At 54.0% G+C, this 14,391-nt stretch overlaps 1 protein-coding gene across 3 annotated transcripts in view; it reads right to left on the bottom strand.

The window, feature by feature from the left end:
• MAPRE3 (microtubule associated protein RP/EB family member 3) overlaps positions 1-14,391 on the bottom strand; it is an 80,976-nt gene that overhangs the window by 48,879 nt on the left and 17,706 nt on the right. The window contains exon 1 of one of the 3 annotated variants that reach the window (XM_044288971.1): positions 10,814-10,829. The exons of the other annotated variants lie outside the window; for them this stretch is intronic. The gene's annotated coding sequence lies outside the window, so the exon portion shown is untranslated. Of the gene's footprint in view, positions 1-10,813; positions 10,830-14,391 lie in introns of those variants that run through there. 3 annotated transcript variants of the gene reach the window in all.

Here is a 14,391-nt window from a genome sequence, read left to right as displayed (position 1 = left end):
AGGTATCTGTACCGGGAGCAGTGGACACCACAGGTATCTGTACCGGGAGCAGTGGACACCACAGGTATCTGTACCGGGAGCAGTGGACACCACAGGTATCTGTACCGGGAGCAGTGGACACCACAGGTATCTGTACCGGGAGCAGTGGACACCACAGGTATCTGTACCGGGAGCAGTGGACACCACAGGTATCTGTACCGGGAGCAGTGGACACCACAGGTATCTGTACCGGGAGCAGTGGACACCACAGGTATCTGTACCGGGAGCAGTGGACACCACAGGTATCTGTACCGGGAGCAGTGGACACCACAGGTATCTGTACCGGGAGCAGTGGACACCACAGGTATCTGTACCGGGAGCAGTGGACACCACAGGTATCTGTACCGGGAGCAGTGGACACCACAGGTATCTGTACCGGGAGCAGTGGACACCACAGGTATCTGTACCGGGAGCAGTGGACACCACAGGTATCTGTACCGGGAGCAGTGGACACCACAGGTATCTGTACCGGGAGCAGTGGACACCACAGGTATCTGTACCGGGAGCAGTGGACACCACAGGTATCTGTACCGGGAGCAGTGGACACCACAGGTATCTGTACCGGGAGCAGTGGACACCACAGGTATCTGTACGGGAGCAGTGGACACCACAGGTATCTGTACCGGGAGCAGTGGACACCACAGGTATCTGTACCGGGAGCAGTGGACACCACAGGTATCTGTACCGGGAGCAGTGGACACCACAGGTATCTGTACCGGGAGCAGTGGACACCACAGGTATCTGTACCGGGAGCAGTGGACACCACAGGTATCTGTACCGGGAGCAGTGGACACCACAGGTATCTGTACCGGGAGCAGTGGACACCACAGGTATCTGTACCGGGAGCAGTGGACACCACAGGTATCTGTACCGGGAGCAGTGGACACCACAGGTATCTGTACCGGGAGCAGTGGACACCACAGGTATCTGTACCGGGAGCAGTGGACACCACAGGTATCTGTACCGGGAGCAGTGGACACCACAGGTATCTGTACCGGGAGCAGTGGACACCACAGGTATCTGTACCGGGAGCAGTGGACACCACAGGTATCTGTACCGGGGAGCAGTGGACACCACAGGTATCTGTACCTGGAGCAGTGGACACCACAGGTATCTGTACCGGAGCAGTGGACACCACAGGTATCTGTACCGGGAGCAGTGGACACCACAGGTATCTGTACCGGGAGCAGTGGACACCACAGGTATCTGTACCGGGAGCAGTGGACACCACAGGTATCTGTACCGGGAGCAGTGGACACCACAGGTATCTGTACCGGGAGCAGTGGACACCACAGGTATCTGTACCGGGAGCAGTGGACACCACAGGTATCTGTACCGGGAGCAGTGGACACCACAGGTATCTGTACCGGAGCAGTGGACACCACAGGTATCTGTACCGGGAGCAGTGGACACCACAGGTATCTGTACCGGGAGCAGTGGACACCACAGGTATCTGTACCGGGAGCAGTGGACACCACAGGTATCTGTACCGGGAGCAGTGGACACCACAGGTATCTGTACCGGGAGCAGTGGACACCACAGGTATCTGTACCGGGAGCAGTGGACACCACAGGTATCTGTACCGGGAGCAGTGGACACCACAGGTATCTGTACCGGGAGCAGTGGACACCACAGGTATCTGTACCGGGAGCAGTGGACACCACAGGTATCTGTACCGGGAGCAGTGGACACCACAGGTATCTGTACCGGGAGCAGTGGACACCACAGGTATCTGTACCGGGAGCAGTGGACACCACAGGTATCTGTACCGGGAGCAGTGGACACCACAGGTATCTGTACCGGGAGCAGTGGACACCACAGGTATCTGTACCGGAGCAGTGGACACCACAGGTATCTGTACCGGGAGCAGTGGACACCACAGGTATCTGTACCGGGAGCAGTGGACACCACAGGTATCTGTACCGGGAGCAGTGGACACCACAGGTATCTGTACCGGGAGCAGTGGACACCACAGGTATCTGTACCGGGAGCAGGGACACCACAGGTATCTGTACCGGGAGCAGTGGACACCACAGGTATCTGTACCGGGAGCAGTGGAACCAAATGCCGCGCAACACAGGTATCTGTACCGGGAGCAGTGGACACCACAGGTATCTGTACCGGGAGCAGTGGACACCACAGGTATCTGTACCGGGAGCAGTGGACACCACAGGTATCTGTACCGGGAGCAGTGGACACCACAGGTATCTGTACCGGGAGCAGTGGACACCACAGGTATCTGTACCGGGAGCAGTGGACACCACAGGTATCTGTACCGGGAGCAGTGGACACCACAGGTATCTGTACCGGGAGCAGTGGACACCACAGGTATCTGTACCGGGAGCAGTGGACACCACAGGTATCTGTACCGGGAGCAGTGGACACCACAGGTATCTGTACGGGAGCAGTGGACACCACAGGTATCTGTACCGGGAGCAGTGGACACCACAGGTATCTGTACCGGGAGCAGTGGACACCACAGGTATCTGTACCGGGAGCAGTGGACACCACAGGTATCTGTACCGGGAGCAGTGGACACCACAGGTATCTGTACCTGGAGCAGTGGACACCACAGGTATCTGTACCGGGAGCAGTGGACACCACAGGTATCTGTACCGGGAGCAGTGGACACCACAGGTATCTGTACCGGGAGCAGTGGACACCACAGGTATCTGTACCGGGAGCAGTGGACACCACAGGTATCTGTACCGGGAGCAGTGGACACCACAGGTATCTGTACCGGGAGCAGTGGACACCACAGGTATCTGTACCGGGAGCAGTGGACACCACAGGTATCTGTACCGGGAGCAGTGGACACCACAGGTATCTGTACCGGAGAGCAGTGGACACCACAGGTATCTGTACCGGGAGCAGTGGACACCACAGGTATCTGTACCGGGAGCAGTGGACACCACAGGTATCTGTACCAGGAGCAGTGGACACCACAGGTATCTGTACCAGGAGCAGTGGACACCACAGGTATCTGTACCGGGAGCAGTGGACACCACAGGCATCTGTACCGGGAGCAGTGGACACCACAGGTATCTGTACCGGGAGCAGTGGACACCACGGGTATCTGTACCGGGAGCAGTGGGCACCACAGGTATCTGTACCGGGAGCAGTGCAGACCACAGGTATCTGTACCGGGAGCAGTGGAGACCACGGGTATCTGTACCGGGAGCAGTGGAGACCACGGGTATCTGTACCGGGAGCAGTGGAGACCACGGGTATCTGTACCGGGAGCAGTAGAGACCACAGGTATCTGTACCGGGAGCAGTAGAGACCACAGGTATCTGTACCGGGAGCAGTAGAGACCACAGGTATCTGTACCGGGAGCAGTAGAGACCACAGGTATCTGTACCGGGAGCAGTGGAGACCACAGGTATCTGTTCCGGGAGCAGTGGAGACCTCAACGGCGAGACCTCAACCAAGCTTCAGCGGTTCGTGGGGTCTACAGTGCTTACGGTGTCAAGTGGAGTGCTTGGAGTCCTCGGGAAGTGCTAGGAGCATCATTCAACGGAGGTACCAGGTCGGGGTGCCAGGAGATCCGTTACATTTTTGTCACAGACTCCAAAAGCAGAGCAGTAAAAATACTGGCACTTTATTGGACTGAAGCACCAGCAAAAAAAAAAAAAAAAAAGGAAGACAACTACTGGCTAGGATAGGTTTACTGGCCAAGTGGTAACTGTAAGTGTGTCTCTGTACTAACCATGAAGAGCCAGAGGACAGAACGGCTCAGTACAGGCTTCAGATGCGGCCTAGCAGAGGACAGCAGGGAATCTGTGTAACATCAACACTCAAGAAAGCTTCACAACTAATGCCAAAGTCCGAAATTATAGTATTTCCCAGGGAACCTGTAAAGAGCACCAACTAAAAAACTGAGAAACTAGAGTCCACATAGATGTATATAAGGAAAAATTTGTACACACCTTCTCATTCAATGAGTTTTCTTTATTTTCATGACTATGAAAATTGTAGATTCACACTGAAGGAATCAAAACTATGAATTAACACATGTGGAATTATATACATAACAACAAAGTGTGAAACAACTGAAAATATGTCATATTCTAGGTTCTTCAAAGTAGCCACCTTTTGCTTTGATTACTGCTTTGCACACTCGTGGCATTCTCTTGATGAGCTTCAAGCGGTAGTCACCTGAAATGGTCTTCCAACAGACTTGAAGGAGTTCCCAGAGATGCTCAGCACTTGTTGGCCCTTTTGCCTTCACTCTGTGGTCCAGCTCACCCCAAACCATCTCGATTGGGTTCAGGTCCGGTGACTGTGGAGGCCATCCGTTCACCTTTTCTGCGTCGCACAAAGACATGGTGGTTGGAACCAAAGATCTCAAATTTGGACTCATCAGACCAAAGCACAGATTTCCACTGGTCTAATGTCCATTCCTTGTGTTCTTTAGCCCAAACAAGTCTCTTCTGCTTGTTGCGTGTCCTTAGCAGTGGTTTCCTAGCAGATATTTTACCATGAAGGCCTGATTCACACAGTCTCCTCTTAACAGTTGTTCCAGAGATGTGTCTGCTGCTAGAACTCTGTGTGGCATTGACCTGGTCTCTAATCTGAGCTGCTGTTAACCTGCGATTTCTGAGGCTGGTGACTCGGATGAACTTATCCTCCGCAGCAGAGGTGACTCTTGGTCTTCCTTTCCTGGGGCGGTCCGCATGTGAGCCAGTTTCTTTGTAGCGCTTGATGGTTTTTGTGACTGCACTTGGGGACACTTTCAAAGTTTTCCCAATTTTTCGGACTGACTGACCTTCATTTCTTAAAGTAATGATGGGCACTCGTTTTTCTTTACTTAGCTGCTTTTTTCTTGCCATAATACAAATTCTAACGGTCTATTCAGTAGGACTATCAGCTGTGTATCCACCTGACTTCTCCACAACGCAACTGATGGTCCCAACCCCATTTATAAGGCAAGAAATCCCACTTATTAAACCTGACAGGGCACACCTGTGAAGTGAAAACCATTTCAGGTGACTACCTCTTGAAGCTCATCAAGAGAATGCCAAGAGTGTGCAAAGCAGTAATCAAAGCAAAAGGTGGCTACTTTGAAGAACCTAGAATATGACATATTTTCAGTTGTTTCACACTTTTTTGTTATGTATATAATTCCACATGTGTTAATTCATAGTTTTGATGCCTTCAGTGTGAATCTACAATTTTCATAGTCATGAAAATAAAGAAAACTCTTTGAATGAGAAGGTGTGTCCAAACTTTTGGTCTGTACTGTATATCTAATACTAGCAGAAGGACCTGGCTTCTCACGGGTATATTTAATCTCATTTAATGTTTGTGTGTGTCGTTAAAAGATATCCACAGTATCCACTATAACAGTGACATCTACAGTACTCTGCCCCTTTAACAGTGACCTCCACAGCAGCCTGCCCCCTTAACAGTAACATCCACAGTGCCCTCCCCTTTAAGGGTCCATTCACACGTCCGCAAAATGGGTCCACATCCGTTCTTCAATTTTGCGGAACGGGTGCGGACCCATTTATTTTCAATGGGGCCGCAAAAAGATGCATCCGCACTTCTGTTCCGCAGCCCCGCAAAAAAATAGAACATGTCCTATTCTTGTCCGCAGACAAGAATAGTGCTGGCCATGTGCAATCCGCAAAATGCAGAACGCACATGGCCGGTCTCCGTGTTTTTGTGTATCCAAAATTTGTGGACCGCAAAACAGTTGCGGACATGTGAATGGACCCCAACAGTGACCTCCACAGCGGCTGCCCCTTTATTAGTGACCTCCACAGTACCCCGTCTCGTTAACAGCTATTTGGACAATAACCCGCCCCCTTAACAGTGACCTCCACAGAGCTCCGTTCCCTTAAAATGTGACCTCCACAACACCCGCCCCCTTAACAGTGATCTCTACAGCACCTCGCCCCTTAACACTGACCTCCATAGCAGATCGCCCCCTTAACTGTGACCTCCACTGTTCCCTTCCCCCTTAACAGAGACCTCCACAGCGCCCGCCGCTTTAAAGCTGACCTACAGCAGTGAAGAAAAATGGCTGGTTTGTTATGGAAACCTGGTGTAAAACTGTGTGTATGTGGAGACTAAGGGCCTGTGAACTTCTATTGGCTGATAAGGGTCATGTGACCAGGCTTCTATTGGCTTATTCATTTTTTGGGGGAATATCTCAGGAACAGTACATGCTAGGGAGCTGAGACCGGTCTAAAACCTTCCCGGACACCTGATGTACCTGTGTGCCAAATTTCGTGACTGTAAATGTGACGGTGCGGATTCCTTTAGCGGACATACACACACTCAGCTTTATATATTAGATACGAGGGGATGCTGAAAGAATAGAGTCAGAGTTTTGAAACTACACATTTAGTCAACATAGTCCCCCTCAGACTGATGTACTTGTTACATCGATTCTGCAGCTTTTCTAGTCCATTCAATATATAATCCTCACATATAATCCTCATATATCTCATACCTCATCCTCATACACATCTAATCCACATATACCCCATCTACACATCCCAACTCTACATCTAACCACATAGACCCCATCACATCTAAGCCATAGCTCAACACTAACCACATATACCCCATCGTACATCTAACCGCATATCGCATACATCAATCCACAATCCCCATCTACATCAGATCCCATACAGCTAATCCGAAGACCCCAGCTACACATCGCAAGACATCGAACCTCAGAACAACCTCATATACATCTAATCCACATATACCCCATCTACATCTAATCCCAATCCATACAGCGAATAAGCCATAGACACGCTAATCCGCATACACATCACCACATATCCCCTTACATAGCCCATAGCAGACACACCACAGACAGAGAAGCCCCAGAGAGCGCAGACACAGCGAAGCCGCAGACACAGGGAAGCCACAGAGAGACAGCAAAGCCGCAGAGACAGAGAAGCCGCAGACACCCAAGACAGCGAAGCGCATAGACCGCAGAGAACAGCGAAGCCGAGAGACCCAGAGTACAGAAGCCGCAGAGACAGCGAAGCGCAGAGACCCCGATACAGCGAAGCCACAGAAGCGAAGCCGCAGAGAGCGCATACAGCGAAGCCCCAGACAGCGAAGCCGCAGAGCGCAGAGACAGCGAAGCCCAGAGCAGCGAAGCGCAGACACAGAGAAGCCGCAGACACAGAGAAGCCGCAGACACAGCGCAGAGACAGCGAAGCCGCAGAAACACAGAGAAGCCGCAGAGACAGCGCAGAGAACAGAGAATCCACAGAGACCCCTAGAGACAGCGAAAGCCGCAGAGAAAGCGAAGCCACAGAGACCCCAGAGACAGCGAAGTCCCCAGAGACAGCGAAGCCAGATAGGGGAGAAACAGCGAAGCCACAGAGACAGCGAAGCCACGGAGCGACAGCGAAGCCACAGAGAAAGCGGAAGCCACATGAGAGCGCAGAGACAGCGAAGCCCCAGAGACAGCGAAGCCACAGAGACAGCGAAGCGGCAGAAAGCGAAGCAAGAGACCCCGAAGCGCCGAGAGCGGAGAGACAGCGAAGCCGAAGAGACAGCGAACCCGCACAGAGCGGAGAGACACCGAAGCCGCAGAGACAGCGAAGCCGCACAGACAGCGAAGCCGCAGAGACAGCGAAGCCCCAGAGGGGAGGAGACAGCGAAGCCACAGAGACAGCGAAGCCACAGGACAGCGAAGCCGCAGAGGGGAGAGACAGCGAAGCCACAGAGACAGCGAAGCCACAGAGACAGCGAAGCCACAGAGACAGCGAAGCCGCAGAGACCCCAGAACAGGAAGCCACAGAGACAGCGAACCGGCAGAGACCCCAGAGACAGCGAAGCCACGAGACAGCGAAGCCGCAGAGCGCAGAGACATCGAAGCCCCATAGACAGTCGAAGCCGCAGAGCGAGAGACAGCTGAAGCCCAGAGACAGCTAAGCCGCAGACAAGAGAAGCCGCAGAGCAGAGCAGAGCAGCGAAGCCGAAGACACAGAGAAGCCGCAGACACAGAGAACGGCAGAGGACAGGAGAGACAGAGAAGCACAGAGACCCAGAGACAGCGAAGCCGAGAGAAAGCGAAGCCACAGAGACCCCAGACACAGCGAAGCCCCAGAGACAGCGAAGCCGCAGAGAAAGCGAAGCACAGAGACCCCAGACACAGCGAAGCCCCAGAGACAGGCGAAGCCGCAGAGAGGGGAGAAACAGAAAGCCACAGAACAGCGAAGCCACGGAGCAGACATCGAAGCACAGGACGCGAAGCCACAGAGAGCGCAGAGACAGCGATGCCCCAGAGACAGCGAAGCCACAGAGACAGCGAAGCGCAGAGACAGCGAAGCCACAGAGACCCCGAAGCCGCCGATGCGGAGATACACTAAGCCGAAATAACATCGAACCCGATAGCGATAACACCGAATCCACATATACAGCGAAGCCCACAGACATCTAAGCCATATACAGCTAATCCACAATATCGCATAGTACATCTAAACCCATAAGTTATATACAGCTGAAGCCCACAGACAGCTAATCCACAGATACATGCTAATCCTCAATACACTAAGCCACATATACCCTAATCCTCCTATATCTATATACATCTAACCTAAATACATCAACCCTCACATATCTAGATACACCTAATCCGCAAACATCTAATCCGCACAACATCAATCCCCGAGATGTATATACAGCTAAGCCACAGAACATCTAATCCACATATACATCTAATCCTCATATATTTTATATACATCTAATCCACATATACATCTAATCCACATATACATCTAATCCACATATACATCTAATCCACATATACCCCTAATCCTCCTATATCTTATATACACCTAATCCACATATACATCTAATCCACATATACATCTAATCCACATATACATCTAATCCACATCTCCCTGTAATCTTCCTGTCACTAGGGTCGGTAGGTGTACATTACAGTACATACCTGTGGGGTTCAGTCCTGCTTTCTGGTTGGCTCATCTACACTAGGATGCTACGAGGACGCCCTGTAATCTGCCGCGTTACCTTCTCCTGACTGACGAGGAATCAGTCTGCGGCTATTAACTCTTCATATGCAGGACTGGGAGTGACAGTGACAGGACATCCTGTCATTCATGGTCAGGAGATTCGCCGTACATGAGTGTGCAGTGACAACTGCAAGGAGAGAGCACCCCCGAACCCCAATTCTCAATACAGACCCGGGGTACAGGACGCTCACACCCTGGGTACAGGACGCTCACACCCTGGGTACAGGACGCTCACACCCTGGGTACAGGACGCTCACACCCTGGGTACAGGACGCTCACACCCTGGGTACAGGACGCTCACACCCTGGGTACAGGACGCTCACACCCTGGGTACAGGACGCTCACACCCTGGGTACAGGACGCTCACACCCTGGGTACAGGACGCTCACACCCTGGGTACAGGACGCTCACACCCTGGGTACAGGACGCTCACACCCTGGGTACAGGACGCTCACACCCTGGGTACAGGACGCTCACACCCTGGGTACAGGACGCTCACACCCTGGGTACAGGACGCTCACACCCTGGGTACAGGACGCTCACACCCTGGGTACAGGACGCTCACACCCTGGGTACAGGACGCTCACACCCTGGGTACAGGACGCTCACACCCTGGGTACAGGACGCTCACACTCTGGGTACAGGACGCTCACACTCTGGGTACAGGACGCTCACACTCTGGGTACAGGACGCTCACACCCTGGGTACAGGACGCTCACACCCTGGGTACAGGACGCTCACACCCTGGGTACAGGACGCTCACACCCTGGGTACAGGACGCTCACACCCTGGGTACAGGACGCTCACACTCTGGGTACAGGACGCTCACACTCTGGGTACAGGACGCTCACACTCTGGGTACAGGACGCTCACACTCTGGGTACAGGACGCTCACACTCTGGGTACAGGACGCTCACACTCTGGGTACAGGACGCTCACACCCGGGGTACAGGACGCTCACACCCGGGGTACAGGACGCTCACACTCGGGGTACAGGACGCTCACACCCTGGGTACAGGACGCTCACACTCTGGGTACAGGAGGCTCACACCCGGGGTACAGGACGCTCACACTCTGGGTACAGGACGCTCACACTCTGGGTACAGGACGCTCACACTCTGGGTACAGGACGCTCACACTCTGGGTACAGGACGCTCACACTCTGGGTACAGGACGCTCACACTCTGGGTACAGGACGCTCACACTCTGGGTACAGGACGCTCACACTCTGGGTACAGGACGCTCACACTCTGGGTACAGGACGCTCACACTCTGGGTACAGGACGCTCACACTCTGGGTACAGGACGCTCACACTCTGGGTACAGGACGCTCACACTCTGGGTACAGGACGCTCACACTCTGGGTACAGGACGCTCACACTCTGGGTACAGGACGCTCACACTCTGGGTACAGGACGCTCACACTCTGGGTACAGGACGCTCACACTCTGGGTACAGGACGCTCACACTCTGGGTACAGGACGCTCACACTCTGGGTACAGGACGCTCACACTCTGGGTACAGGAGGCTCACACCCGGGGTACAGGACGCTCACACCCTGGGTACAGGACGCTCACACTCTGGGTACAGGAGGCTCACACCCGGGGTACAGGACGCTCACACTCTGGGTACAGGAGGCTCACACCCGGGGTACAGGACGCTCACACTCTGGGTACAGGACGCTCACACCCGGGGTACAGGACGCTGATGCATGGAGTAAATAAATGATCTCCTGATGTAGGTGAGCGTGCACAGCCACTTACCCGGCCGGAGGCAGCAGCCCCTGCGCGCTGTTACTATGTGACCCAGGAATGTGCTGCTCCTTGGTCAGCGGCTGCAAACCAAACTATTACTGTAAGACAACTGACCGAGGGGAGGGGGCACAGGGGCAGGGAGTCACAGGAGGACATGGGGGGGGGGGGCACAGTCACAGCAGGACATGGGGGGGCACACAGTCACAGCAGGACATGGGGCGGCACACAGTCACAGCAGGACATGGGGGGGCACACAGTCACAGCAGGACATGGGGGGGGGGCACAGTCACAGCAGGACATGGGGGGGCACACAGTCACAGCAGGACATGGGGCGGCACACAGTCACAGCAGGACATGGGGGGGAGGGCACAGTCACAGCAGGACATGGGGGGGGCACACAGTCACAGCAGGACATGGGGGGCACACAGTCACAGCAGGACATGGGGGGGCACACAGTCACAGCAGGACATGGGGGGGCACACAGTCACAGCAGGACATGGGGGGGCACACAGTCACAGCAGGACATGGGGGGGGGCACACAGTCACAGGAGGACACGGGGGGGCACACAGTCACAGGAGGACACGGGGGGGGGGGGCACACAGTCACAGGAGGACACGGGGGGGCACACAGTCACAGGAGGACACGGGGGGGCACACAGTCACAGGAGGACACGGGGGGGCACACAGTCACAGGAGGACATGGGGGGGCACACAGTCACAGCAGGACATGGGGGGGGCAAACAGTCACAGCAGGACATGGGGGGGCACAGTCGCAGCAGGACATGGGGGGGGCACAGTCGCAGCAGGACATGGGGGGCACAGGGGCAGGGAGTCACAGGAGGACATGGGGGGGGCACACAGTCACAGCAGGACATGGGGGGGCACACAGTCACAGCAGGACATGGGGGGGCACACAGTCACAGCAGGACTTGGGGGGGCACACAGTCACAGCAGGACTTGGGGGGGCACACAGTCACAGCAGGACTTGGGGGGGCACACAGTCACAGCAGGACTTGGGGGGGGGCACACAGTCACAGCAGGACACGGGGGGCCACACAGTTATATTTGCCACAGTCAAATGTGGTATCTGGTTCTGCTGGGGCGGTATATTGTGCTGCACTGTGGTACTTTGTTCTGCTGGGGCGGTATATTGTGCCGCACTGTGGTACTTTGTTCTGCTGGGTGCAGTATATTGTGCCGCACTGTGGTATATGGTTCTGCTGGGGCAGTATATTGTGCCGCACTGTGGTATATGGTTCTGCTGGGGCGGTATATTGTGCTGCACTGAGGTACTTGGTTCTGCTGGGGCAGTATATTGTGCCGCACTGTGGTATATGGTTCTGCTGGGGCAGTATATTGTGCCGCACTGTGGTACTTGGTTCTGCTGGGGCAGTATATTGTGCCGCACTGTGGTATATGGTTCTGCTGGGGCAGTATATTGTGCCGCACTGTGGTATATGGTTCTGCTGGGGCAGTATATTGTGCCGCACTGTGGTACTTGGTTCTGCTGGGTGCAGTATATTGTGCCGCACTGTGGTACTTGGTTATGCTGGGTGCAGTATATTGTGCCGCACTGTGGTACTTGGTTATGCTGGGTGCAGTATATTGTGCCGCACTGTGGTACTTGGTTCTGCTGGGTGCAGTATATTGTGCCGCACTGTGGTATATGGTTCTGCTGGGGCAGTATATTGTGCCGCACTGTGGTACTTGGTTCTGCTGGGGCAGTATATTGTGCCGCACTGTGGTATATGGTTCTGCTGGGGCAGTATATTGTGCCGCACTGTGGTACTTGGTTATGCTGGGGCAGTATATTGTGCCGCACTGTGGTACTTGGTTCTGCTGGGTGCAGTATATTGTGCCGCACTGTGGTACTTGGTTATGCTGGGTGCAGTATATTGTGCCGCACTGTGGTACTTGGTTATGCTGGGTGCAGTATATTGTGCCGCACTGTGGTATTTGGTTCTGCTGGGGCAGTATATTGTGCCGCACTGTGGTACTTGGTTCTGCTGGGTGCAGTATATTGTGCCGCACTGTGGTATTTGGTTCTGCTGGGGCAGTATATTGTGCCGCACTGTGGTACTTGGTTCTGCTGGGTGCAGTATATTGTGCCGCACTGTGGTACTTGGTTATGCTGGGTGCAGTATATTGTGCCGCACTGAGGTACTTGGTTATGCTGGGTGCAGTATATTGTGCCGCACTGTGGTATATGGTTCTGCTGGGGCAGTATATTGTGCCGCACTGTGGTACTTGGTTCTGCTGGGGCAGTATATTGTGCCGCACTGTGGTACTTGGTTCTGCTGGGTGCAGTATATTGTGCCGCACTGTGGTACTTGGTTATGCTGGGTGCAGTATATTGTGCCGCACTGTGGTACTTGGTTATGCTGGGTGCAGTATATTGTGCCGCACTGTGGTACTTGGTTATGCTGGGTGCAGTATATTGTGCCGCACTGTGCCCCCCCATCCTGGCCCTGATAGAAAGGATTCAGACTCAGTGCCTAGGGCAGCACGAGCTATATACAGCCCTGGATGGGTGCCAATAATAATACCGCCATACTGAATATTGACCATGAGGGCAGTAATTTCTAATGTGACATGAGGTGAGGAGGAAGGCAGTGTGGCCCCGGAGCAGTGTGCGGCATACGCCGGCTGCACCATTCTCATACATACAGCCACACCACTGTCACCCATGGTCCTGCAGGGTGCCACCGGTGGTCTTCCCCTTTAAGGATGAAGTATACGCCGCAATATCCCCGCACAGTAGAGACAGTAACCACTTCTAGCCATGAAGATCCCCCAGGGCCACTTACCTCCCTCTTATTTGCTACATGTTATTAGACAATTTACTGTGGAGATACAAGGACGGCGGCCTCTCTGGGGGTCACCGAAACAAAACACGGCCAAATGTGCCGCCTCATCACATTCCTGGTGACAGGCCATTAATGAGACTGCTGACTGTCTCCCTGCGTGTGACCTCGTTCCCATACACCGCAGTACAATACCTTTCATCTACGAGACCAACAGGTGCCGGATTATCAGATATTCCGGATTATCAGATATTCCAGATTATCAGGCCGTCACAGAAAGGTCTCACATGAGGACAGGAGATGCACAAACATGGCTTCCCCTAGAGGTGGTCATAACACACGTACGACCACCTGCCCGATACTGTGCACTGATCTATGGAGGCCCGGACTCCACCAGATCTCACGGGTGTCCTGAGGAGTCACATCTTGTACGTGGTCAGTGCGGCATCCGTGGGTCCAGCCATCCACATAATGTGATGTGATTTATCAGACCAGGCCGCCTTCTTCCCACAGAGCACCTGGTGCCATCTCTTCTTCAGGTAAGTGACTCCCGTGCACACAGCCATCCACATGATGTAATGCGATTCATCAGACCATAGTGCACCTGGTGCTGTTCTGTGGGACGGGACCAGACGGGCTAGCCTTCACCCCCTCACACTCATCAATGAGCCATGGGTGGCCATGATCCTGTCCCTGGTCCCTGGTTGTCCTTCCTTGGACCACTTTTGGTAGGTACTAACCCCTACATCCCGATAACACCCCACAATCATGATCTAGTCACTG

This window comes from Bufo gargarizans, chromosome 4 (assembly GCF_014858855.1).
Source record: "Bufo gargarizans isolate SCDJY-AF-19 chromosome 4, ASM1485885v1, whole genome shotgun sequence".
Lineage (NCBI taxonomy): Eukaryota > Metazoa > Chordata > Amphibia > Anura > Bufonidae > Bufo > Bufo gargarizans.
Note: the sequence above shows the minus strand (reverse complement) of the source record. Positions and strands in the feature narration are given on the sequence as shown.